This window comes from Mus pahari, chromosome X, assembly GCF_900095145.1.
Source record: "Mus pahari chromosome X, PAHARI_EIJ_v1.1, whole genome shotgun sequence".
Classification (NCBI taxonomy): domain Eukaryota; kingdom Metazoa; phylum Chordata; class Mammalia; order Rodentia; family Muridae; genus Mus; species Mus pahari.
In genome coordinates, this window is record NC_034613.1 from 47,660,197 (window position 1) to 47,672,494 (window position 12,298).

General features: G+C 44.2%; 1 protein-coding gene across 3 annotated transcripts in view; it reads left to right on the plus strand.

Annotated features, from left to right (window-relative positions):
• The first annotated feature begins 11,258 nt into the window (after window positions 1–11,258).
• Fhl1 (four and a half LIM domains 1) overlaps window positions 11,259–12,298 on the plus strand; it is a 59,447-nt gene continuing 58,407 nt past the window's right edge. Inside the window, exon 1 of one of the 3 annotated variants that reach the window (XM_021187901.2) lies at window positions 11,259–11,361. The gene's annotated coding sequence lies outside the window, so the exon portion shown is untranslated. Of the gene's footprint in view, window positions 11,362–11,401; window positions 11,622–12,298 lie in introns of those variants that run through there. The other 2 variants (XM_029534216.1, XM_021187897.2) reach the window with 2 other exon arrangements.

The following is a 12,298-nucleotide window of genomic DNA, read 5'->3' on the forward strand; positions in this document are numbered from 1 at the left end:
TGCTACAATCCAGAGTCAAATAAACTAAGAAAAAGGACCCTGGCGGGGAGAACGTGTGAACCTCACACAGAAAGGGAATAAAATAGTCCTTCGAGGTGGATGGAGAGAGGGAACAGAGTGGGAGAGGGGGTGAGGAGGGGGACAACGGGGATAGGGATCAGGTGTGGGGAGGGGAGGGGCTGGAGTGGGTTGGGGGTGAGAATGGAAATCTGTGGGGGAAGTCAGAGTCTAAGGGGATGACCCTAGCTGAGACTACTACCAGTGGGGAAATGTGGAGACTGAAGTGGCCACCTCTCATACGAGGCAGGAGGAGAACATCAACCCACCCACAAAACCTTCAACCCAAAATTTGTCCTGACTACAAGATGCGCAGTGATAAAAATGGAACAGAAATAGAGGAAAATGGCCAACCAATGACTGGCCCAACTTGAGACCCACCCCATGTGAGAGAGCCAACCCCTGACACTATTAATGATAGTGTGCTATGCTTGCAGACAGGAGCCTAACATAACTGTCTCTTGAGAGGCTTCATCCAGTAGCAGATAGAAACAGATGCAGAGACCTACAGCCAAACATCAGGTAGAGCTTGGAGAGTCCTGTGGAAGAGTAAGGGTCAAGGGCACCACAAGAAGACCTACAGAGTAATCTGAGTCTAGGGGGGCTCACAGTGACTGAACCACCAACCAAAGAGCATGCAGGACCTGGACCTAGGTCTCTGACATATTTGGAGCCCTTGAGAAGATTGATCTTCATGTGGGTTCCCTAAAAATTGGAGCAGGGGCTGTCTGACTCTGTTGCCTGACATTGGATCCCCTTCCTTACCTGGACTGCCTAGTTGGACCTCAGTGGGAGAGGATATACTTAGTCTTGCTGGAACTGGATGCCCTAGGGCAGGTGGTACCCAAGAAGGGATTCCCCTCCTCTGAGGAAAAGGGGAGGGAATAATGGGGGGGGAGGGATTTATAAGGGTGGAACTGGGAGAAGGGCAACAAGGAGAGGCTATGATCAGATTTAAAGTGAGTAAATAAATAAATGAAAAAAGCTTGGAGGGTCTGGTAGAGGATAGGAGGTGAAATTGGAGAAAGGAGCCAGCAGGGAGCCTTACAGGGTCTGTAGGCTAGAGCCTATAGCTTTATTCTGCTTTAGAAGCCAGTGGAATCCTGGGATTCTATTATATAGCTTATGGCTTATTTTTCCCAAGTCTTCCACAATGTTCCCAGGCATGCAATGCTGTGTCAATCTGTACTACTCAAGTTTACAGACCCTGGACAATCCTTTGGAGACAGGCTGTCACTGGAAGGACCAAGGATGGCAGGGTTCAGGAAAGTTTCACTTGCAAGAGTTGGTTTCTGCACAACAGAGGAACTTCTTCAGTCTATAGGTACCTGTGTGGTCATGTGACACCCTATAAAAATTAAGAAGAGCAAATGAGGGTATCAGTGTCACCAGTGCCACTTCTTGAGATTAGACCAGATGGAAGGGATCAGATGGGACACCAATTTTTGGTCGTGGGGAAGATTTTTGCATGACTCCCAAAGGACTGGGTGATAGGTAGTTGAGGGTGAGTATACACAAGTACGCATGAGTGAGCGTTAGTTTTGAGAACCTGCTCACACCTTTGGAATAGTACATCAGTGAATACAGAAACACCCCAACAGAGGTGAAAGCGGTTAATATAGGCCACATCACCAATCACACTGACGTTTCAAAAGTGGCAGAGAAAGGGGGATCATGTCTGTCTATGACTAAAACGAACCCTCCAATTCTATCCATTCAGGCATGGTGGAGTAAAACTGGGCCTAAATAGCAGCAAGCCCTTTTGATTACCTGTGGTCTCATCCAAAGCTTTACTCCAATGAAATTCTTCAAATAAAACAGGCTAAGAAACAGACTACATGCTTCATGAAGTTACTAAGGAGTAAATGAGACAGACCATTTACCTCTAGAACTTTAAGCAATGTCAGGTGCACTAACAGAGAATATTGCTTGTATCTTCAGTCCTGATTTGTTTTTTGAAAGCCATAGAAAGAAGGTAGTTTATATTTTAATGCATTCATAGCAATTAACAGTACACCCTATGGGCTGAGTTTTATGGGGAGACAACAGGGGAAAAAAAAGGACTTCTTCCACTGATAGTCGTTTCATGTCATAGCTTAACATGGAAGTACCTCTTGAGCAATTCCCAAATATAGGCTGAATCTTGACCAACAATGATTCATACTCCTAAATCTCTCCACCCCAGAAAACAAGTCAAGAATTAATTTTCATCCATTTTTGTTCAACTGGACTGAGCCATAAGTTCTCTGAAGCTTGAGAATCAAAGCCTGTCAGCATTCAGCCACCTCTGAATGCTCACCGAGGCTGAGCAAATCTAGGCATAGCTGTGACATAAACATGTAGGGCAGAGGTCTGCATGCAGCTATGTGGACACAACACAAGATTTAACACCACAAAGAACAAACCACTAAAGCCCTAGTTGATTCCACCTTAGATGGCCTCTCTGGCCTCCCTCAGGTCCCATAATTCCATAAAGGTAACCTCAGCCTGTGCTGTCTGTGACATTTCTCAGCAGCTTTCATTTCTGAAGTAACAGGGGAAATGGCTGAAAATGACACTAACATATTCTAATATGTGGATGCCCTTGTTTTGACTTGCTTCTACTGTAGCGATACTGTTTGTGTTTAAACAGTCAACAATGGAAATATTAATGGATGAAAAATGCTGTTTAATTAACTAGCTTTTATCAGACACCGTGTCAACAGCTATATTTAGCAGCCGAACTAATGGAGAAAGCTGCTGCAGAATTAGTCAGCACATCAGCCTGTTAAATAGCAAAGAGCAGAGGACGCCTTTTGTCTCCCCCATTGAACAACAGACTGAAAAATGCATCTAATTTTAGCATTTCTAGAGCCGAATAAAAGATGTGAAACCCAATCATCAGAAAAAATGTCACGCACAGCCTAAGTACACATTCATCAGAGAAGAAATGCCAAGAGGATGGCAGCATAAGAGGTCTGCCCAGAAGCGAGAATTCATCATCATGACTGAATTCTTTAAAATAACTTACCATACTTACCATTAAAAAAAAAAAAAGCCCAAGGCTCCAGGTCCTAGGGAATAATACTGAATATTGAGTAGGTGGCAGGAATATTTTTTCCTAGATGTGATTTCAGCATTTAATGACATCATCAGTGTAATTGAAGGGAAAGATGAGAAAAATGAAAAAAAAAGGGGGGGGTTTCTTTCCAGGGTGAGCTTAGATCTCCTTGAGGGTCTTTTATTTTGAGAGCGAACAAGCAGGTGAATCTAGGGAGCAGAAAGGAGGAGATGGTGTGCATGCAGATCTCTTTGAATCTAGCCATCCTGATAGACTGGAAATGTTCCTCTATGTTATGGAGACAAATTTCACATTTTAAAATAGAGCACCCAAAGAGGCTTGTGCTTTGATCAGGTGTGATAATGTATTTTAAGATTTTAGTATCTCAAGAATATGGATTGGTGCAAAGAGTGCCCTCAGTAAGTATTGGCTGATTATGTGGTAGAGCCCTTGTCTACCCAATCAGCACAACAAAAAGAAAAAAACAATGTTGAGGAAATAAACCAATGGTTTCATGGTGAAACCATGGTGAAGTAGGCACATGCTTGACTCTTCCAATACTGCTGCAGTGATCCACGAGGTCTTTCGAAATAAATGTAAAAGTCTGTAATTGTCAAAATGGAGGAGCAGCTGGTGCTAGTGTTACTAGTCCGTGGGAGTCCCCCTGTCCCTAGTGAGAAGCCAGGGTCGAGCATCATGCTTCCTACTCTTCTACATGCATACACATGCACACCTGGATTGAGCCAGAATTTCAGGCTTACACTTTCGTTGTTGTTAGACCTCTATCTATTTTGTGCCATATGGTGTAGATGCTAGAACTGCTAAATCTTGTCAGGGAAAGCCATGTATGACCTGAGCCATTGGTAAACTGAAAGGCCAGAACTGAGGCCATCAAAAACCTACTTTCATGAATGTGGTCATGTGCAGAAAAATCACCAAAGAAACTTGATTCTTAACAAAATGATACACCCAGCTATGTATTAGGTTATACCTACCTTTTATGGTTCTTTATGAATTTTGTTCATTGAGTTGGGCCTGCTTAATTTTGGTGTAAAAGTTTTTGTGACATTTTTTACAATGAAGTCTAAAATAAATTTAAAAGAAAAATAATATAAAACTATAAAAATATTTATGTGTTTTCCAGGAGTAAGGGAACTTGACGGGTTGTAGGGTACAAGATCAATATATAAAAATCATTTGTAATTCTGCACTATATCACCAATTAAATACTAAAGTTAAGAAAATAATTTCATTCATACTAGAATAAATTACTTAGGAATAAACTTTACAATAGCATAAAATTTATACTCACAAATTGTCCAAAGAAGGTTTAATCAAAAATGAAATTTCTCTCCTGTTGGGAGGAGGGAGATGCTGAAGCCTGGTACCAGCCAGAGAGAAACTTGCCTTGCAGAAAGAGATCTCACATAGTTCTAACAACTTATCAGACCACCTTAAAGGACAGATTGGAGCCTAGAAAATATGGAGTCAGTGATGGAAGGGAGTATACATTGGCCAGGGCTGCTTAACTATACACATTGCTCACCTTTTACTTAAACCACAATCTCAGAGACAAACACAGGGTGGCCAGACCTCTTTCTTAGTGGCTACATTAACTCAGTCTCCCTTTTTGGCCTTTAGTATTCCTTGTCCCTTGTACTTTCATATGGGAAGATGGGTTTGACCCTAACTTGTTGAAAATGGCAAATCCCAGACTTTGTCCCTAAAATCTCTAGTAACACAATATATATAAAAGTTTAATTTTAATGTATGTACATTTTTGCAAAGAAATATAGCAATAAACCAGACATCATGCTGTTTTCTCAGCACTTGGGAAATAAGGTCATCCTCAGCTACACAGTGAGCTAGAAGCCCACCTGATCTAAATAAATAAATAAATAAATAAATAAATAAATAAATAAATAAATAAATAACGGATGGACATTTATGTCTGGCAGAGGAGGGGGGAGGATAGCATGAACCTGAAAGGGGTTTTCCCAGGCCGAGTCTCCACTGCTGACTGCTGGGTTTTCTCCTAATATGGGAAACTTGACTGAATAATTTATGCTAGTGAGAAAAAGCATGAATACAGTCTCCCTACTAAAAAAGTTTGTGCTAGATGATCAAATCCAGATTTACATGCAAAATATGTGTTAGATTAGGTCAAACCTCTGTTGTAGAAGAGAATGGAGATATGAATTTAAGGAGGCAATACAGAGAACACTGTAAAATACTCAACTATAAAAGAAATTGATGGTCTATATTTATGTGCCTGATGCTGAGTATAGTATTTAGTATATATACTTGGCATATAGTATTTAGTAAATACTGATAGCATTTAGATTCAACTGGATAGCTACAATAACATGATGTAAACACATTACTATAGAATATAAATTTTTACAATAAAAATAAATTATTGTTTGTTGATATTTGAGAATGGAAGATTTCTATATATCAACTTATACTATATAGAAAAGGATATTCAGGCTGCCAAATTTATTGTAGGAGGCACACCATCAAAAATGATTATAGACACTTGAGTTTATATATTTCCCTGGACCTCAAAACCAACAGAAGGCCACACTCACACCTGAGCCCATGTCTGCAAACATTGCTCTACTATTGATTAGTTTAGAAATAGCTTATGTGGTTGTTCCAGATTAGCAAGGCCTTGTTCTTGGGGCCAAGCTCTGTACACTGATGAGTAAAATTCATCACTTTCCTTTTAGGAGCTGGAGACTTTATAGGGGAGATAAACTGTCTTTACAATGTGACATAAGATTAGTGCAATAGGAAACTTTATATGACCCAGCACAAGGGAACGCCTGGGCCAAGTAGTGGGAGTGGGTGGGTAGGGGAGCAGGGGCGGGGGTGGGGTATAGGGAACTTTTGGGATAGCATTTGAAATGCAAATAAAGAAAATAATAATAAATAAATTAAAACAATAAAGTGGAAAAGTCACTGAAAAAAAAAGAATTAGAAATGTTTTTTATTTGCCAGCATATTTATAATTTCCTAAAGCAAAAACAGCACCATTTACATTCATGTTTCTAAAATAGTCACCTGGTCCAGTTTTTATGATGGTTTAAGTAGAATATTTCTTTATACCTATTATGTGGTCAAGGAGATATTTTCTTTATATATTGATTTACATGGCTAATATTTAATAGATAATCTCTAGTGAGGACTCCAAATTAAACAAAATAAATACTTTTGCAATCAAAAAAAAAAAAGATTAGTGCAGTAGGGGCAAGAGGTCTTGATGACAACTTCCATTGTCATCTGTGGAGAAGGAAAGAGATTACTTTGGACTGTGTTGTCACAGAAGAGTTTCAGCAGGTTCTTTGTAAAATGGGTAAAATTCAGACTGCTGAAGAAAGGAGAGACGATGCTAAGGAGATTTTATTTGTCCACATTCCTATCCATTTATTCATCAAAGAAACATTAGCTTAAAATGGAGTAATAAGTGTAATTAAATGGGCCTTTTAAAATATCTTGTTTTGGAAGAAATAAACTGTATAAAAAACATTTGTGAGACATCTAGGGAATTCTGAAACCTATTTGTTGATGGCAAGGGGATTTTTTATTTTAGTTAATTCCTCTTACATGTGATGATATTGTATGAGGAGTCTTTATCTTTTACCAATGCATACTGAACAATTTTTTTATGGAATAATATTTTGCAGTTCATTTTAAATAGCTCAGTGTGTATGTGTAGTTTGGAGGAAATGGGTAGAGGGAGACTAAACAAAAAAAAAAAAAAACAAACCAAATCATATGTTTTAAAAAAGTGTTTGATGCATGGCAGTTTATGGTACTACTTTCTCTCTCTTTATTGCCTCCAAGAAATACCTTTAAAAGAGCTTCCAGGTTCCAAGAAACTGGAGGGAGATATAAGTGGGAAAGACATGTTACAGTGCCTCTCCTTTCATGGTAGAAATAGACACATGATCTTACTTGGTATGTCAGCATTATCTGTTACGCTAAATGGCATGATCTATGTGCTATGGGATCACTGGATTCTGTGTGGGATTCTCAAGGGCAGGAAGAGGAAGGGAGGCTTTACTAGTTCAGAAGAAGAATTTAACCAGACTTTGGAATTTATTAGATGGGGAATCAAAAGAAATAGATTTTTTTTTTTTTTTTTTTTTTTACTTTGAACACTGACGTAGCAACCTCAGAGACAGGAAGCAGAAGAGAAATAGGTTGGGATGAAGATCAACACAGAGTAGTTCAACTCTGGATCTCCAGAGGTTGAGCTACCCCTGAAATGTAGAGGTGATGAAGATTTCACATAAAGGGCTCTGGGCAGGATGAACTTCAGTGACCAAAACATGGTGAGGGAAATGTCCGCTCTCCATCCAGGTCAATGCAGCTTCACACAGGAAAAGAGTGGAAAGAATGGTTGGCTGCAGTGGTAGAAAGATGCACTTACTGAGCTTGTACTGCTCCCCATCATTACCATGAGGCTTGATGAACCTCAAATGGACCAAGTGTTTTAGGTCTGAAGGTCTCTTGTGGAAGGGGACCTAGATGAGTGGGTACTTTAAGAAAACAAATCACTGACCTGAAATATGTAACCAAATAGAATTTTGGTGGAAAGTGATGAGCACTCTTCTTTGTTGTTTTGGAGTTATAGTTTATTGGTTTGGATTGTGGGCTCGAAAGCTCCCTGTTTTATTTTTAAATCCTGACTCTATAGTTTCTTTGCCTCAGTCTACTCCTCTGTAAGCTGGGGAACAGAATATCTAATATGAGACTACAACAGATGTTGAATATAAACTGTGCTAATTCTTGTTGCTTTCTTTCTCTCTCCCTCTTTCTCTCTCTTCGTCACAATGCAGGGCTCATACTAGGTGGGTACTCTATCACTGGGCTATCTTTTTAGCCCTCTCTCTAACAATACTTTTTGAAGAGAAGGCAAAGGATTAATTTTTCTGTGTATTAAATGTTCCATATTTCCTTCTAAGAGGGCTCAACGTTCTATTGAAATTGAATATCTGTAATGAGCATAGTAAGAAATGCCTTTTAGACACGTAAAATTAGCTTAGTCAGGACCCCCACTACATCCAAGGCTGCTTCTGATAGCCAGAACTCAGTGACATCACTCACACAAGATAACCAGACATACTCCTACCGCTCCCCACCCCCATGACGCCCACTGGACAGTATATAGGCAGAGACCAAGAGCAAGGCTCTACTCTGCACATCTGGAGAGACAACACCTTGTGGCTGCAGAGTCTACCCACGATCCTGATTCTTGAATTAGAGACTTCTTTTAGTGAAGAGCTGACCTTCAGGTGAGCACCTTTGGGGAGATAGGCTTAGGGCTGTAGTTAGGAATTTAGAGTGTGAACATTGTATAATGACCTCAGCATAATAAAATATACCTTTTCTTATACTACCTACATGTATCTACCTTCTTGCTCATAATAATATTCCTTTCCTCATGTCTATTACATTCCTCAACAAAAAAAATATCCAAGCATATTCAGATCTGAGATTAGACAATCTGAATTTATCCTTTTGTGTGTGAGTGTGCGTGCGAATCTTCACATTACATGATTACAAAAATGTTCTAAAACAAACTCACCACTTGAACAACTCCTTTCCTTCTACTTATTCAGCACCACCACCACAGTTCTATGTTTTAAATGAAACGATGTGTTTCTGTGACCTCCAGAATTTGAATTCCAAAGCAAGAGAGTGACGGGTTAAAGGGAGAGCAGGGCTGGCCTTGCTTGTGCAGCTTTAGCTACAGTGATGGGAGAGGTAGAGCACAGCTCACATCAGGTGCCCAAGACTTCCTGGGAGACAAGTTGGGAAGAAAGACAGGCAGGAAGATGTGGAACAGAGTTGGTAGGAGTTTAAGGAAGAAAGAAAGAAGGTTAAAGAGGTGAAAGGAAAAAAAAGGGACAATTTCTACCAATTGGGCAATGGAAGGTTCCTTAAGAGAGGGTCTGTAATTTCCTGTCAGATTCTAAAGATACTTGTGCCCTTCCCTTTGGCTAGTTGATTATGGTCCCAGGAATCTCCTGCTGGGTAAAGAGAAAGGTTGAAGGAAGAACCTGCTTTCCAAGGAGAGAGTTCACACAGTATTGACTACTACAGTCAGGACTTCCTTGTGGGACAGACTGGAGTCTAGTGGCGTGTCATTTTCCAGATCATATCCAACTTGGCCAACACTGCTCAGCTACACATACTTCTGGCTCTCTATTCAATCCTAATCCTCATGTTGGATGGATTTGGGAGTCACTCGACCTTTATTTGTTCTTCTTCTCAATGTGGTTCCATAGAGGAAATCTTCCTTTCTCCACTTTTTACTATCAATTGGAACTTGAGTTAGCGGAGCAGAGACAGGTGGTGGAGCAGACCTTGTTAGGACTGGGAGAGCCCAGGCTTTGATCTGAAAATCTCCAGTAACAGGCTCTCTGTCTAGAGCTACCCAGAGCTTTTCCATTGAGTGCTCTTGGCTGTTTCTTTCTGGTTGAGCCCAGGGCTGGTATGCAGGGGAGCTGCTTGAAGTGGTGCTAATTGTTCTAGGCCTTCCCATGATGGCCTGGGGCGGATCAGCCTCCTTTCCTAAGAAATGTGTGGGGAGACTTTTTTGCAAATCCAGAAATACCAGACCTCAGTGAGCCTAAGGGCTCAGAAAGAGAAAAGAGACCTAGGCTCTGGGAAGCAAGATAGAGAAAGGAATTTTGCAAATAGCTATTGGGTCGGGTAAAAGAGGCCATCACCTGGATTTTGAAGCTTGGGGTGGGGGTGGGGGGAACAGCAGTGTTTAGACCTTTTGCTTGGTTTAAATACACAGCTGCTCCGCCTCTCGGCAACCTCTCGGCAACATCTGCTTCTGCATAAAGGGCTGACTCTCTCCTCTCCTATCTGGCCTTCATGTTTTTAAATCAAGACTTTGGATTCCTTTAATGAACCTCTCTCCTGACTCTCTAGACATTCCAAGTACTGACTATCCTCACCTTTCAAAGTTTTCCGTGACCCTACTCCTTCCTCTGGTCCTTTTTCGGGTCCTCTTTAAAAGAGGGGGGGGGGAGCAGGTTTCTCTAGTTCACCTGCAATTCCTCCAACCCTCTTCTACCAAGTCCTTCTCCTTCCCTCCACTAACAGGGTGGGATTCCCCTGGCTTACTTGCCTCTCTGCTCCTTCTGTCTGGAAAGTTATCCCTTGATTCTTTAGACCCACTGCTTTCATACCATGCAGGGCTTAGATTAAATGCTACCTTCTTCCTCCCAATTTTTTTATACCCCCTTTTATCCTGCAGTTTATCCAACTGTGTTTATTTTCTCACTTGCTCATAATCTGTCTTCCTCCACCAATAAAGCCGAGTGTGTGCACAACTGCGCTGTATCTACAGCATTTGGCACAGTACTGGGCACATGCTGAGGGCTCACTGAACTGAAGTAGGGAAAGAACGATGGAGTCAGTCACTGTGTGAGGCTCTGCTGTGAGGGCTTTAGGAATGATGGAAAGCCCTCTGAATAAAGGCTCTTTTCGCTCTGTCCAGCTTGTTATTAAGGGGAGAGGTCGTCGGTGGGTCTTTCAGTGTGGTGGGAACCAAGAGATCTGCAATCGCTGGCTGTACTGGGCTGTGCAGGTCAGCGAGGCCCCTGGAGAGGCTAGAGGCCACCTTGGCTGTCTCTCTTTGTTGCTCCCACCTCCCGGGCTCTGGCCGTGGCTGCCTGCAGTGACTCGTGACTCCCCAGCAGCCAGCAAAGGCCTGAGCCCGCGAGGGAGGGGGGCGGTGGGCGCCCCTGGCCCGCCCTCCGCGTGCCCTTCGGACGCTTGCAGGGGGTGCTCCGGGAAGCCGCGCCACCGCGGGCTCGCGGCCACCTCTCGCGCGCACCGTGCGCGCCTAGCCGGCGGCTTGGCCTCTCCCGAGGCGGGGCCCACGCAGCCGCGCCCCCTTCCCGCGCTTCCTCGACTGGGCACCCGCGCGCGAGCGCGATCTCCCCGCACCGCAGCCCCTCGCGCCACGGGCAGAGCCCAGGCGGACGCGCGCTCCGCCCTGCCCCGCCCCGCCCCGAGTGGGCTGCGCCCGCCCCCGCTCCCGCCCCCGCCCCCGCGCGTGCTCCCTCCTCCCTCCCCCTCCCTCCCACCCTCTTGCGCCCCTCCCCGTGCGCCCCTCCCGCGCCTTACATCCACCGCCCGGCCGAGGGGGCTCAGTCCTCTGCTGCTGCTGTCGCCGCCGCGCTTTGGTCTCGGAGCTGGCAGCGGCTGCCGGTGCCGCCTAGACAGCTGCGCGGGTGAGCATCCCCAGACAGTAATCCCGCTTTCCCTCAGCGTGTGTGTGTGTGTGTGTGTGTGTGTGTGTGTGTGTGTGTGTGTGTGTGAGCGCGCGTGTGTGCGCACGCCTCCGGCGTCCCTGGGGAGCCGCAGCTCGTGCTCCGTGGCTGCTACTCCAGGGCTGCGCCGACCTGCAGGGCTTGGGTACCTGCGGCCTCCGACTTCTGCTGCCTCGCCCACGTTGGGGGCTGCGGAACCTGGGGCTCCAAGGTCCCTTAAAGTGCGTGCCTAAGCCTCCTCCCCAGGGCTTTCGCTCCCCTTGGGGGCCGGGATGCAGGGGGGCGGCTTTGGGTGTTTCCTCTGCAAGGATGGAGGGTGGGAGTAAAAAGAGGGGGCTTTTGGTTTTCTCACCCAGGATGGCGGGCAGTGGGGGTTGGGCGAGGTGGGGACACCTTTGGGTTTTTTTTTTCTTTTTCTTTTTAAAGGATAGATAGCAGCAGTTGAGAAGAGCAGGGGATGATGATGACGATGGGGGGGGGGCTTTATTGGTTTTTACATTAAGGATGGCGCCTGTTGGGCAGGGGAGGAAGGTGGAACCTGCCTTGGTTCGTGGAGATGTTGAGGGAGCTGCTGTGCTCCCTTTGGGGATGCTTGGGGGGCAGTGGGAGGACTGGAGTGCAAGGAGAATGGTGAGGGAGGGAGAAGGCTGGTCCTGGTTCTGCTCTCTGAGGGGGAATGACAGTGATATGGGGAATGGAGGTGGGGAGAGGGGACTGGATTTCAGCTTCAGCATGGAGGCAAGTGGAAGGTTCTAGCATTTGGATAGAGCCTTGGTTGAGCCTTGGCAAAGTAGGTTAGGGAGACTGCTGGGTGTGACCTTTCAATTTCAGAAAGCTTAAATTCCCACTAGATGCTGTTCTGGGCTCCTGGGAAGAGGTTACTGCTTCTGAAGTTCCC